The sequence below is a fragment of the Ranitomeya imitator genome, chromosome 6 (genome assembly GCF_032444005.1).
Source record: "Ranitomeya imitator isolate aRanImi1 chromosome 6, aRanImi1.pri, whole genome shotgun sequence".
Lineage (NCBI taxonomy): Eukaryota > Metazoa > Chordata > Amphibia > Anura > Dendrobatidae > Ranitomeya > Ranitomeya imitator.
This window is the reverse complement of record NC_091287.1, coordinates 33,820,047-33,832,012: the sequence shown is the minus strand read 5'-3', so window position 1 is coordinate 33,832,012 and position 11,966 is coordinate 33,820,047. Positions and strand designations below refer to the sequence as shown.

General features: G+C 41.4%; 1 long non-coding RNA gene across 1 annotated transcript; it reads right to left on the bottom strand.

The window, feature by feature from the left end:
- Window positions 1–5,088: 5,088 nt before the first annotated feature.
- LOC138643553 (uncharacterized) lies at window positions 5,089–5,707 on the bottom strand. Its single transcript, XR_011314181.1, has 4 exons — window positions 5,598–5,707; window positions 5,454–5,507; window positions 5,312–5,367; window positions 5,089–5,178 (listed from the first exon to the last, which is right to left on the bottom strand). It is a non-coding gene; the product is annotated as an uncharacterized lncRNA (long non-coding RNA).
- Window positions 5,708–11,966: the final 6,259 nt, after the last annotated feature.

Below are 11,966 nucleotides of genomic sequence, written 5' to 3'. Positions count from 1 at the left end.
GCGAGTTCATCGCTTATAATTGACAATAAAAGTATTTTACCGCTAATAAGGGAAATTGCCAGAAACCCTAAATAAATTTGCAAAAAGTTTGCATTCCAAGCCGCCTTCAGTGAAAACCTCGGTTTACAAATTTTCAATTAATACTGCCAAAAGTAATATTTTATTTGTTTTTATGTCCGACTTCTATATCTAGAGACTTATAATGGGTCATCTACAATGCCATCGCTCTTTTCACGAGAGAAAATAAATATTTGGAAGGCGACAAAGGCTACTAACAGGCATAATTAATTCTGTAACTATGTAACACAATTTTTGTTCCTGGCTTCCAAGTGTAATATTTCAACTGCTTATGTTTAAAGACTATGGAAAAACGACTTCATTCAGCACAAGCTTTGATTTTATGACCACAGGGCAGAAACATTTCTTTATTTCCTTAATTTATTGTGACAAAAAAAAAGAAAATTATTATAGTTTCGTTCATGCGGTCTGAAGAAGTTGGAAAATGTTTGGTGACGCTTTCTCTGCTTGAGCCTGGATGTCTGAAGCTCGGCATTGGACTCGGTAAGACGAAGGTCTCGGATCAGATCTTTGACGTCTTTCTGGTTAGGTAAGTATGACCTTCTCTCCTCAACCGCATCTTGATCTCAGCCATACAGTCCCAGATATATGAGCCTTTTTAATTAATGCAAGTTTGTATGATCTTTACCATCTGGGCGTGGCTCATAGATCCTCTGGGGCGTGTCTGTAGGCTGCTCTGCATTATTACTACATTGTGAGCATCGCCCCCTTGATAAATCTATATATATAATTGTCTAAGGGTTTTTCCGTCTGTCTGTCTTTCTGTCTGTCTGTCTGTCTGTCTTTCTGTCTGTCTATCTGTCTGTCCTGGAAATCCCACGTCTCTGATTGGTTGAGGCCGCCAGGCCTCGAACAATCAGCGACGGGCACAGTATCGACGTAGAAATCCCGCGTCTCTGATTGGTCGAGGCCTGGCGGCCTCGACCAATCAGCGACGGGCACAGCGACGATGATGTCATAAAGGACGTAGACATCCCGCGTCTGATTGGTCGAGGCCACCAGGCCTCGACCAATCAGCAATGGGCACAGCGACGATGATGTCATAAAGGACGTAGAAATCCCGCGTTTCTGATTCAGCGATGGGCACAGTATCGACGTAGATGTCATAATGGTTGCCATGGCGACGATGATGTCATAAAGGTTGCCTCGACCAATCAGCGACGGGCACAGTCTGCCGCGAATTCTGGAATCATCATTGTCCATATACTACGGGGACATGCATATTCTAGAATACCCGATGCCAGGCCTCGACCAATCAGCGACGGGCACAGCGACGATGATGTCATAAAGGACGTAGACATCCCGCGTCTCTGATTGGTCGAGGCCGCCAGGCCTCGACCAATCAGCGACGGGCACAGCGACGATGATGTCATAATGGTTGCCATGGCGACGATGATGTCATAAAGGTTGCCTCGACCAATCAGCAACGGGCTCAGCGACGATGATGTCATAATGGTTGCCATGGCGACGATGATGTCATAAAGGTTGCCTCGACCAATCAGCGACAGGCACAGTCTGCCGCAGATTCTGGAATCATCATTGTCCATATACTACGGGGACATGCATATTCTAGAATACCCGATGCGTTAGAATCGGGCCACAATCTAGTACTATATAAAGTATCAAAGTCTCGCTAAATAAGAAGGCTCATAACTCTGGAACCGTATGGCAGATTTAAAAATAAAAAATGAATACTTGGGGGAGCAGTGGGAATAAAATAAGAGCAAAAATTGTCCACTTCTGACCTGACGACAAGTGTTTTTTATACTGTAGCTGCACTTTCCTATACAATTCATTTACATAAATTTTTGTTATGGGTAATAAAGATTTGTCAATTATAATTTTAAATAGAGTTCTCCAGTTTTTTGTAGAATGATCTAGCAATTTGATAGGAGATACGGAACTTTTGGCCCAATTATATCAGATATTTATTTTTTGCACTTTCCACTAGTAGTACACAAACTAATGTGCTGGAATATACATTAGATATACACAGGCTCGGACTGGCCCACAGGAAAACAGGAGAATCCTTCGGTGGGCCCCCATGCAGGAATGATCTCTCCACATATATGAGAAGTAAACAACCACTGAAAAAATGGTGCAATAAAGTCCAAAAAAATGATATTAAATAACTTTATTAGGTAAAAATATATAAAAAAGACAGGAATTTGGACAATAGCAGGTTCAAAATTGCCAACAAGCTACATGGAGCGCATGGAGTTAGACAAAAATCCCCATATCAGCCACTGGGAAAATATGGGGATCAAGGCACAAATATGGACACTGGATCAAGGCACAAATAATCAAGTCACTCATGTTCCATACTAATAAGAAAATATCAAATGTTGAATCAGGAACACACATGAAAGTATAAATAAAAATCATTGTGCACACCAATGTCCGCAAACAGTGGCCCAGATGGATAACATACCGGTAATTTAGTACGGGGACTTGTTAGCTCCAACCCACCCCGACGCGCGTTTTGGAGCGTTCCTTCTTCAGGGGGCGTATATGAGAAGTAGTTGGCCCAATACATATTTCACTATGTACAGACAAGGGCATCATCTCAGCATTCATTTAACAAACTATCCAGTTTATTATTACATAGAAATATAGACAAATTTGTGAGTGATATTTGCATGTAGCTGAGCAGTGAGCCATCAGACACAATGTTACTGGTGGGCCCTTGGCATCTCAGTCCGCCAATGGATATACAGTACAATATAGTAAAAAATAAAAAAAGAAACTTAAAAAAATGTACAAGTTGAAAACTGAATAAAAATCGCACACAAACATGGTGCTGTAAACCCTACTAACATTTTATATACTTGGCTTAGGACAGGTGAGTATCATGTGTGTTTTTTTATTCAGTTTTTTAAACCCTCCCTTTCTACTGGAAGTTGCTAACAATTAACAATACACAAATGCAAAAAAGATCAACTTATAAAAAATAGCCAATACCAAAATGTATTAACGGCAATACGCTGGCTGTTTTGAGCGGATCTGAACAAAATAAAGTTTTCTAATTATAACTATAAATACCCCCCAAAAATAGTAAGTAAGAAATCAAGAACAAATGGATAACAATGTGACTGTAGAACTGGACTAGGCATTTTGTTTGAAACACATCCGTCTGTTTAGGAGCTGCAGAAATTAAATAACAGGATATTTTTAATTGAGCTATTTACAATGTTGCTTCATTCTAGATAGAAAAAAAATGGTTGTGGTATTTTAAATAGCCTATAAATATGTTTTTATATAATATCACTTACAGGGTTAAAAACTACATCTATGAAAGAATATCTATCTGGAGAATCAGTTTGAAGTTTGCTTTGGGTTTAGTCCACTGGTATTTAGCCAGAACTGATAATAGCCTGCCACTATTAGTAATGGCCGACAGCGCTCTCAAATATGAATGTGTACCCCAAGGACACAGCACATATTTGTAATAGTGCAGGGGGCGCAACATGGAAGCATTATACATTTATTTCATTTCCTCTAGCATTACGAAAACACATTCCTCTTCGTTCCAGTAACTGCCCCAATAATGTAAAAAATGGAAATTCTCCCGTTCTGTTTCTACAACAGAAAAATCAAGATACCCAGAATACACACATACATATATATATACATATATATACATACATATATATTTTTTTTTTAGCAGTATATATATATATACATATATATATATACTGCTCAAAAAACAAAGGGAACACTAAAATACTACATCCTAGATATTACTGAATGAAATATTCCAGTTGCAACTCTTTATTCTTTACATAGTGGAATGCGTTGAGAACAAAAAAAAAAACATAAAAATTATCAATGTAAATGAATATTAATATCCCATGGAGGTCTGGAGTTGGAATGATGCTCAAAATCAATATGAAAATTCAAGTTACAGGTTGATCCAACTTCAGTGGAAATGCCTCAAGACAAGGAAAAGATGCTCAGTAGTGTGTGTGGCCTCCACGTGCCTGTATGACCTCCCTACAACGCCTGGGCACTCTCTTGATGAGGCAGCAGATGGTCTCCTGAGGGATCTTCTCCCAGACCTGGACTAAAGCATCCGCCAACTCATGGAAAGTCTGTGGTGCAACGTGACGTTGGTGGATGGAGCGAGACATGATGTCCCAGATGTGCTCGATTGGATTCAGGTCTGGGGAACGGGCGGGCCAGTTCTTAGCATCAATGCCTTCATCATGCAGGAACTGCTGACCCACTTCAGCCACATGAGGTCTAGCATTGTCCTGCATTAGGAGGAACCTAGGGCCCAGTGCACCAGCATATGGTCTCACAATGAGTCTGAGGATCTCATCTCGGTACCTAATGGCAGTCAGGGTACCTCTGGCGAGCACATGGAGGGCTGTGCGGCCCTCCAAAGAAATGTCTCCCCACACCATTACTGACCACTGCCAAACCAGTCATGCTGGAGGATGTTGCAGGCAGCAGATTGCTCTCCACGGCGTCTCCAGACTCTGTCACATCTGTCACATGTGCTGAGTGTGAACCTGATTTCATCCATGAATAGCACAGAGCACCAATGTTAAATCTACCAATCTTGGTGTTCTGTGGAAAATGCAAATCGGGCTGCACAGCGTTGGGCTGTAAGCACAACACCCACTTGTGGACATCGGGCCCTCATACCACCCTCATGAAGTCTGTTTCTGACAGTTTGAGCAGACATATGAACTTTTGTGGCCTGCTGTAAGTCATTTTGCAGGACTCTGGCACTGCTCCTCTTGTTCCTCCTTCACAAAGGAGGAGGTAGCAGTCCTGTTGCCATCCTACGGCCCCCTTCACATATCCTGGTTTGCTGTCCTGACTCCTGGTGTCTGCTCCATGCTCTGCACTCTCAAAGGGAATATAATGCCAAATTTTTAACAAATTTATTAAATGTGTTCAGGGAGCATAACAGAATATTTCAAAAAAGCGAAGAGACGTTTCGGCTCCACCAGAGCCTTCATCATACTCGCTGTAGATGATAAAGAAAATAAAGAAAATAATCAAAATAAGAAAGAAACAAAATGTAACACAAAACAATCAATGCATGGTAGATCCTTATATCCATAAGAGTCCCCAGAGGTCCAGGTCATCCTAATTGGAAATAGATCAATGAGCATATGTACAACTATTTACAAATATATACAAATATATGCACACATCGAGGGACTCCCTATACAGTACATTAGGGACTGGTATAATTAAAATAATAACAACATATTGTTACCTTGTTTGGAGAGTTTAGTGCGTATAGGGAGAATAGGGATAGGGATCCCAGTGATGCTGCAGAGAATAGGAGAAGTACATTAGTACGTATGTACTGAAGAGAGGAGCCAGGGAAGAGAGGAGGTTAAGTAGGGGGTAGATACCTATATTTACGTAATGCCCAGGCGTATCTGCGCAATGTAGGGACAACTTTGGATCTGTAATGGCAGACATGTTCAATGTAAGTGAATATATAAAAAGAAGAAAGTGCTGGGTTGGTGGAAGTATAAAGTCGCCATGGTATTTACCTTAATGGAGGAAGGAGGTAGCGGCGCTCCCGTGCCTAGCTGCAGTGTTAGCTGTCAGTATGGCTGTTGTACAGCATTTTTAAAGCACTGCAGAGCGCGAAACCGGAAGTGGGTGGTCCGAAACCGGAAGTGGCTGGTCCGAAACCGGAAGTGGCTGGTCCGAAACCGGAAGTGAGGTTTCTCTGAGTGTGGGGACTGACTGAGCATGTGCTGGCTGTAGCCATGGAGATAGGAACGCCATACAGGAGCTAGGGGAGGCCGTAGAGGCAACGGTGTGGAGTGAAAGGCATAGGAATGGACTGAACATAGAGCGGAAGTCCCGCCCTGTTAGACTGTGTGTATATGTATATTGGCTATGGCAGAGCAAGCAGGAAATGTTAGTGAGGGCTGTAAGGAGGGCTGTATGGTATACAGTGGGTGATAGAGTGCTGTAGACTGGGCAGAGATTATGAGGATAATCAAAAATAGAGATAGATAGGGAAAAAAATATACACATATTGTAGTGGTCGAGCTTACAGAGGAAAAAATAAAGAATAAATAAAATGAAATAAAAAGTAAAAATAAAGGTAATAAACGTAAAAAAAAAATAAAAAAAATAAAATAAATAAATAAAATAAATAAAATTGAAAATAATGAACTAAAAAGAAAAATACGGACTTAAAAGTTGAACAAAATAAAAATAATGAAAAAATAATGGAAATGGAATAAAGAGAAAATAATGGAACTGAAATAAAGAGATAAACTGAAATGAGCTGAAAAAATGAACTGAAAAAAATGAACTGAAAAAATTAACTGAAAAAATAATGAACTGAAAAAAAAAAAAAAAAAATCGAAGAACCCAAAGGTCATGGAACAAGAGTAAAAAGAGTAAAAACTCACCTAGGATCGTGGTATGCTAGCGAGTCTGGAAAAAATATTAGTAAAGATGTTCATAGGAGCCAGTCCACTTCTCTATTAAGGCCCTTTGGTGTCATTGTATCCAACTTGTGGATCCAATATGTTTCCCGTGATTTGAGTAGCCTAATGTGGTCCCCACCTCTTCTGGGGCGAGGAACATGTTCGATGATTTGAAATTTTAACTGGGCCACTGTGTGTCTGGATTTGATGAAGTCGTCTGGCAGGGGTAGCCAGGTCTTGCCACACCTAATTGTCGATTTGTGGCTAGCGATTCGATCTTTAATCCGTTGTGTGGTTTCCCCCACATATAGGAGGCCACAAGGACACTTCACTAGGTATACCACAAAGTTTGAATTGCAAGTAAAAAAACCTTTGATTGGGTAGGACCGTCCAGTCCTCGGGTGGGTGATGTTTTCTGACCTAATCACATTCGAACAGGCAGCGCAACTGAGGCAGGGGAATGTACCGTTACGGCGGGAAGACAGAAGTTTTTGTGTGGTATTGGGGCGTGTACTCCCTATATCGGCTCTCACTAATTTGTCTTTGATATTGGGTGGTCTTTTTGTACACATTAGTACTGGTTCCCCAAAAGTCTTGATGTCAGGATAGGCCTTGGACAGGAGCGGCCAGTGTTTTCTAATGATGGAATGTACTTTGGGTATGAGCGGGTCATAGGTATGTACGAACGGAACTCTCTCAACTGTGTGTCTTGGTGGAGAGGGAGGCTGTGGTGTTAAGGCATGTGTTTTCTCTTCCTGTAGCAACCGATTGGGGTAGTGTCTTTGTTGGAACTTCTGAGCCACTGTGCTTATTCTGTCCTTGCGGATTATTGGATCAGAGACAATACATGACACCCTGTTAAACTGCGAACGTGGTAGACTGTTTTTCATAGATCTTGGGTGGCAGCTGGTATAGTGGAGTAGGCTGTTGCAGTCCGTTGGTTTGCAATATAGGTCTGTAGTGAGATGTCCCTGAAAATCCAGAAGAACTCTAGTGTCTAAGAATGGTACAGATTTTTTGTCATGGTGGATGGTAAATTGGAGCTCAGGGAGGATGGAATTGAGTTGGGAATGAAAAGACATCAGTAGTTCAGTTGTGCCTGTCCAAATGAAAAATATATCATCAATGTACCAGTGATAGCTTAGAATATGTTGCCGAAACAGGTCATTGGTGTACATATGCGTGATTTCGAAGAAATTCATGAAGGCGTTGGCATACGCGGGCGCAACGTTCGAGCCCATTGCTGTGCCGCATCTCTGGACGTAGAATGTGTCCCCCGAAAGAAAGTAGTTCTCGTAAAGTACTATGTGTAGAAGGTCAAGACAGAACTGGATGGCGTTACTGGACATGTTAGATAGTTGCAATAGGTACTTAGTGGCTTCCATGCCCTTACTGTGTTGGATTGAAGTGTAGAGGCTGTTGACGTCTAGTGTAACTAGGGTACTGCCAGGGGGTACTGTGTCTAGTTGTCTAATGGTACTAAGAAAATGTCCGGTGTCCAAAAGGAAGGATTGAGAATTTTTGATGAGTGGCGTCAGGATTTTCTCAAGGAAAGTGGAGAGGGGAGATAATATGGAATCAGTTGAAGCTACAATAGGCCTGCCGGGGGGGTTGTGGAGAGATTTATGAATTTTGGGTAGCACATAAAAAACCGGTGTGATGGGATGGGGATTAATGAGATATAGTAACATAGTAACATACATAGTAACATAGTTAGTAAGGCCGAAAAAAAGACATTTGTCCATCCAGTTCAGCCTATATTCCATCATAATAAATCCCCAGATCTACGTCCTTCTACAGAACCTAATTGTATGATACAATATTGTTCTGCTCCAGGAAGACATCCAGGCCTCTCTTGAACCCCTCGACTGAGTTCGCCATCACCACCTCCTCAGGCAAGCAATTCCAGATTCTCACTGCCCTAACAGTAAAGAATCCTCTTCTATGTTGGTGGAAAAACCTTCTCTCCTCCAGACGCAAAGAATGCCCCCTTGTGCCCGTCACCTTCCTTGGTATAAACAGATCCTCAGCGAGATATTTGTATTGTCCCCTTATATACTTATACATGGTTATTAGATCGCCCCTCAGTCGTCTTTTTTCTAGACTAAATAATCCTAATTTCGCTAATCTATCTGGGTATTGTAGTTCTCCCATCCCTTTTATTAATTTTGTTGCCCTCCTTTGTACTCTCTCTAGTTCCATTGTATCCTTCCTGAGCACCGGTGCCCAAAACTGGACACAGTACTCCATGTGCGGTCTAACTAGGGATTTGTACAGAGGCAGTATAATGCTCTCATCATGTGTATCCAGACCTCTTTTAATGCACCCCATGATCCTGTTTGACTTGGCAGCTGCTGCCTGGCACTGGCTGCTCCAGGTAAGTTTATCATTAACTAGGATCCCCAAGTCCTTCTCCCTGTCAGATTTACCCAGTGGTTTCCCATTCAGTGTGTAATGGTGACATTGATTCCTTCTTCCCATGTGTATAACCTTACATTTATCATTGTTAAACCTCATCTGCCACCTTTCAGCCCAAGTTTCCAACTTATCCAGATCCATCTGTAGCAGAATACTATCTTCTCTTGTATTAACTGCTTTACATAGTTTTGTATCATCTGCAAATATCGATATTTTACTGTGTAAACCTTCTACCAGATCATTAATGAATATGTTGAAGAGAACAGGTCCCAATACTGACCCCTGCGGTACCCCACTGGTCACAGCGACCCAGTTAGAGACTATACCATTTATAACCACCCTCTGCTTTCTATCACTAAGCCAGTTACTAACCCATTTACACACATTTTCCCCCAGACCAAGCATTCTCATTTTGTGTACCAACCTCTTGTGCGGCACGGTATCAAACGCTTTGGAAAAATCGAGATATACCACGTCCAATGACTCACCGTGGTCCAGCCTATAGCTTACCTCTTCATAAAAACTGATTAGATTGGTTTGACAGGAGCGATTTCTCATAAACCCATGCTGATATGGAGTTAAACAGTTATTCTCATTGAGATAATCCAGAATAACATCCTTCAGAAACCCTTCAAATATTTTACCAACAATAGAGGTTAGACTTACTGGCCTATAATTTCCAGGTTCACTTTTAGAGCCCTTTTTGAATATTGGCACCACATTTGCTATGCGCCAATCCTGCGGCAATGTTGCGGTTTTTTTATCAATGGTATGTTGTTCAAGATATGAGTTTATCAGGCTATGGATTTTAGTGTTAATGGTAGTTACTGGATCTTTTTGTAAAGTGCCATATGTATTGGTGTCAGATAGTTGGCGGGTTATTTCGTCCATGTATTGTGTCCGATTCATTACCACAATGGCTCCCCCCTTGTCGGCTGGCTTTATGATGATGCTATTGTTGGTCTGTAGAGAAGTGAGGGCTTGTCTCTCAGTAGATGAAAGATTAGAGCGTGAGGGAAAGAATCCTAGCTGTTGTTGGTGTGAAAGAGAATTGATCTCACGATCAATCAAGGAAATAAAAGTTTCAGAGGCATGGTAAGCGTGGAGGACAGAAATTGCTCTGATTTTGGAGACCTAGATAGGAAATAGACAATTCTGGTGTGGGGCTGACTGCCTCAGAAGGCGGTGGTTCCCAAGTATTGGTAGGATTAGTCCCAAAATGAGTTTTTAGTCTAATAGTCCTATAGAATCTTTCCAGATCCTTCTTGAGCTGGAATGTATCCCATGTTGGTGTGGGACAAAACGAAAGTTCTTTTTGTAGAACTGAAAATTCCGCAGGGGAGAGGAGATGGTCAGAGATATTGATAATTAAGTTAGGAACCTCACCTGTGACCGTGTAGTCATCCTTTCGCTTTGATCTCCTTGTGCGTCTCCGTGGCGGTATCCTCCCCTGCGGCCCTTGGCTAAAAAATGTTGGCGACCCGACGTAGTGGAGGAGTCGCTCCCTGAGCTGAAGGATCCATTGTTTCGTGGAAATCTTGGCCGACGCCAAGGATTTCTGGTGGTAGAGGAGTCGGTCCATTTGTAGACCCGGTTGTTGGAGTAGTCCTCCGAATCACGTTGAAACTTCTGTCGTTTGCGTTCTTGTAAATTCTTCCGATGTTCCGCTAGGGCCTTTTCCGTCTTCTCCTTGAGAGTGGTCCACTCGGCAGAAGATAAGGTAGCTGTAAGTTGCGTTTCTATTGTTTGGATGCTCTGCTTGGTCTCGGCAATCGCTTTTTGTAAGTATTCCACAGTGAGTACTATAATATCTAGAGAGCACTTGTTCAGGATCTTTTTATATTTCTCACAGTATTCAGGGTTGTCAGAAAAAAGGGTAGGGTGAAGGTTACACCTTAGTCCCCTGGGAATTTTACTCTGCTTGTGATATTCAGCAAGAGTTGTAGAATGGAGATCGTAGGAGATTAATCTATGACTTTCCCTCTCAAAATCCCTGGTCCTCAGTTCGTGCACTGGGGTCCTTAGGAATTCATTAGAGCCTGTCACTTGGGACAGTATAGTGGAGGAGGTGGCCAAGTCATATGCAAATGTATCAGTAGACATAAGTAGTATAGGGGTATGACTGGTGCAAACGCTTACGTAAGTACTATAGTGATAGATATAGCGTGCACTCTGTCAGAGAATTGGGGTGCAGGTGCAACGGACCGAATGGTCCCGTAAATAGCCAAATATAAATTTCACCGCACTCTCAAAGGGAATATAATGCCAAATTTTTAACAAATTTATTAAATGTGTTCAGGGAGCATAACAGAATATTTCAAAAAAGCGATAAGAGACGTTTCGGCTCCACCAGAGCCTTCATCATACTCGCTGTAGATGATAAAGAAAATAAAGAAAATAATCAAAATAAGAAAGAAACAAAATGTAACACAAAACAATCAATGCATGGTAGATCCTTATATCCATAAGAGTCCCCAGAGGTCCAGGTCATCCTAATTGGAAATAGATCAATGAGCATATGTACAACTATTTACAAATATATACAAATATATGCACACATCGAGGGACTCCCTATACAGTACATTAGGGACTGGTATAATTAAAATAATAACAACATATTGTTACCTTGTTTGGAGAGTTTAGTGTGTATAGGGAGAATAGGGATAGGGATCCCAGTGATGCTGCAGAGAATAGGAGAAGTACATTAGTACGTATGTACGTATGTACTAATGTACTTCTCCTATTCTCTGCAGCATCACTGGGATCCCTATCCCTATTCTCCCTATACACACTAAACTCTCCAAACAAGGTAACAATATGTTGTTATTATTTTAATTATACCAGTCCCTAATGTACTGTATAGGGAGTCCCTCGATGTGTGCATATATTTGTATATATTTGTAAATAGTTGTACATATGCTCATTGATCTATTTCCAATTAGGATGACCTGGACCTCTGGGGACTCTTATGGATATAAGGATCTACCATGCATTGATTGTTTTGTGTTACATTTTGTTTCTTTCTTATCTTGATTATTTTCTTTATTTTCTTTA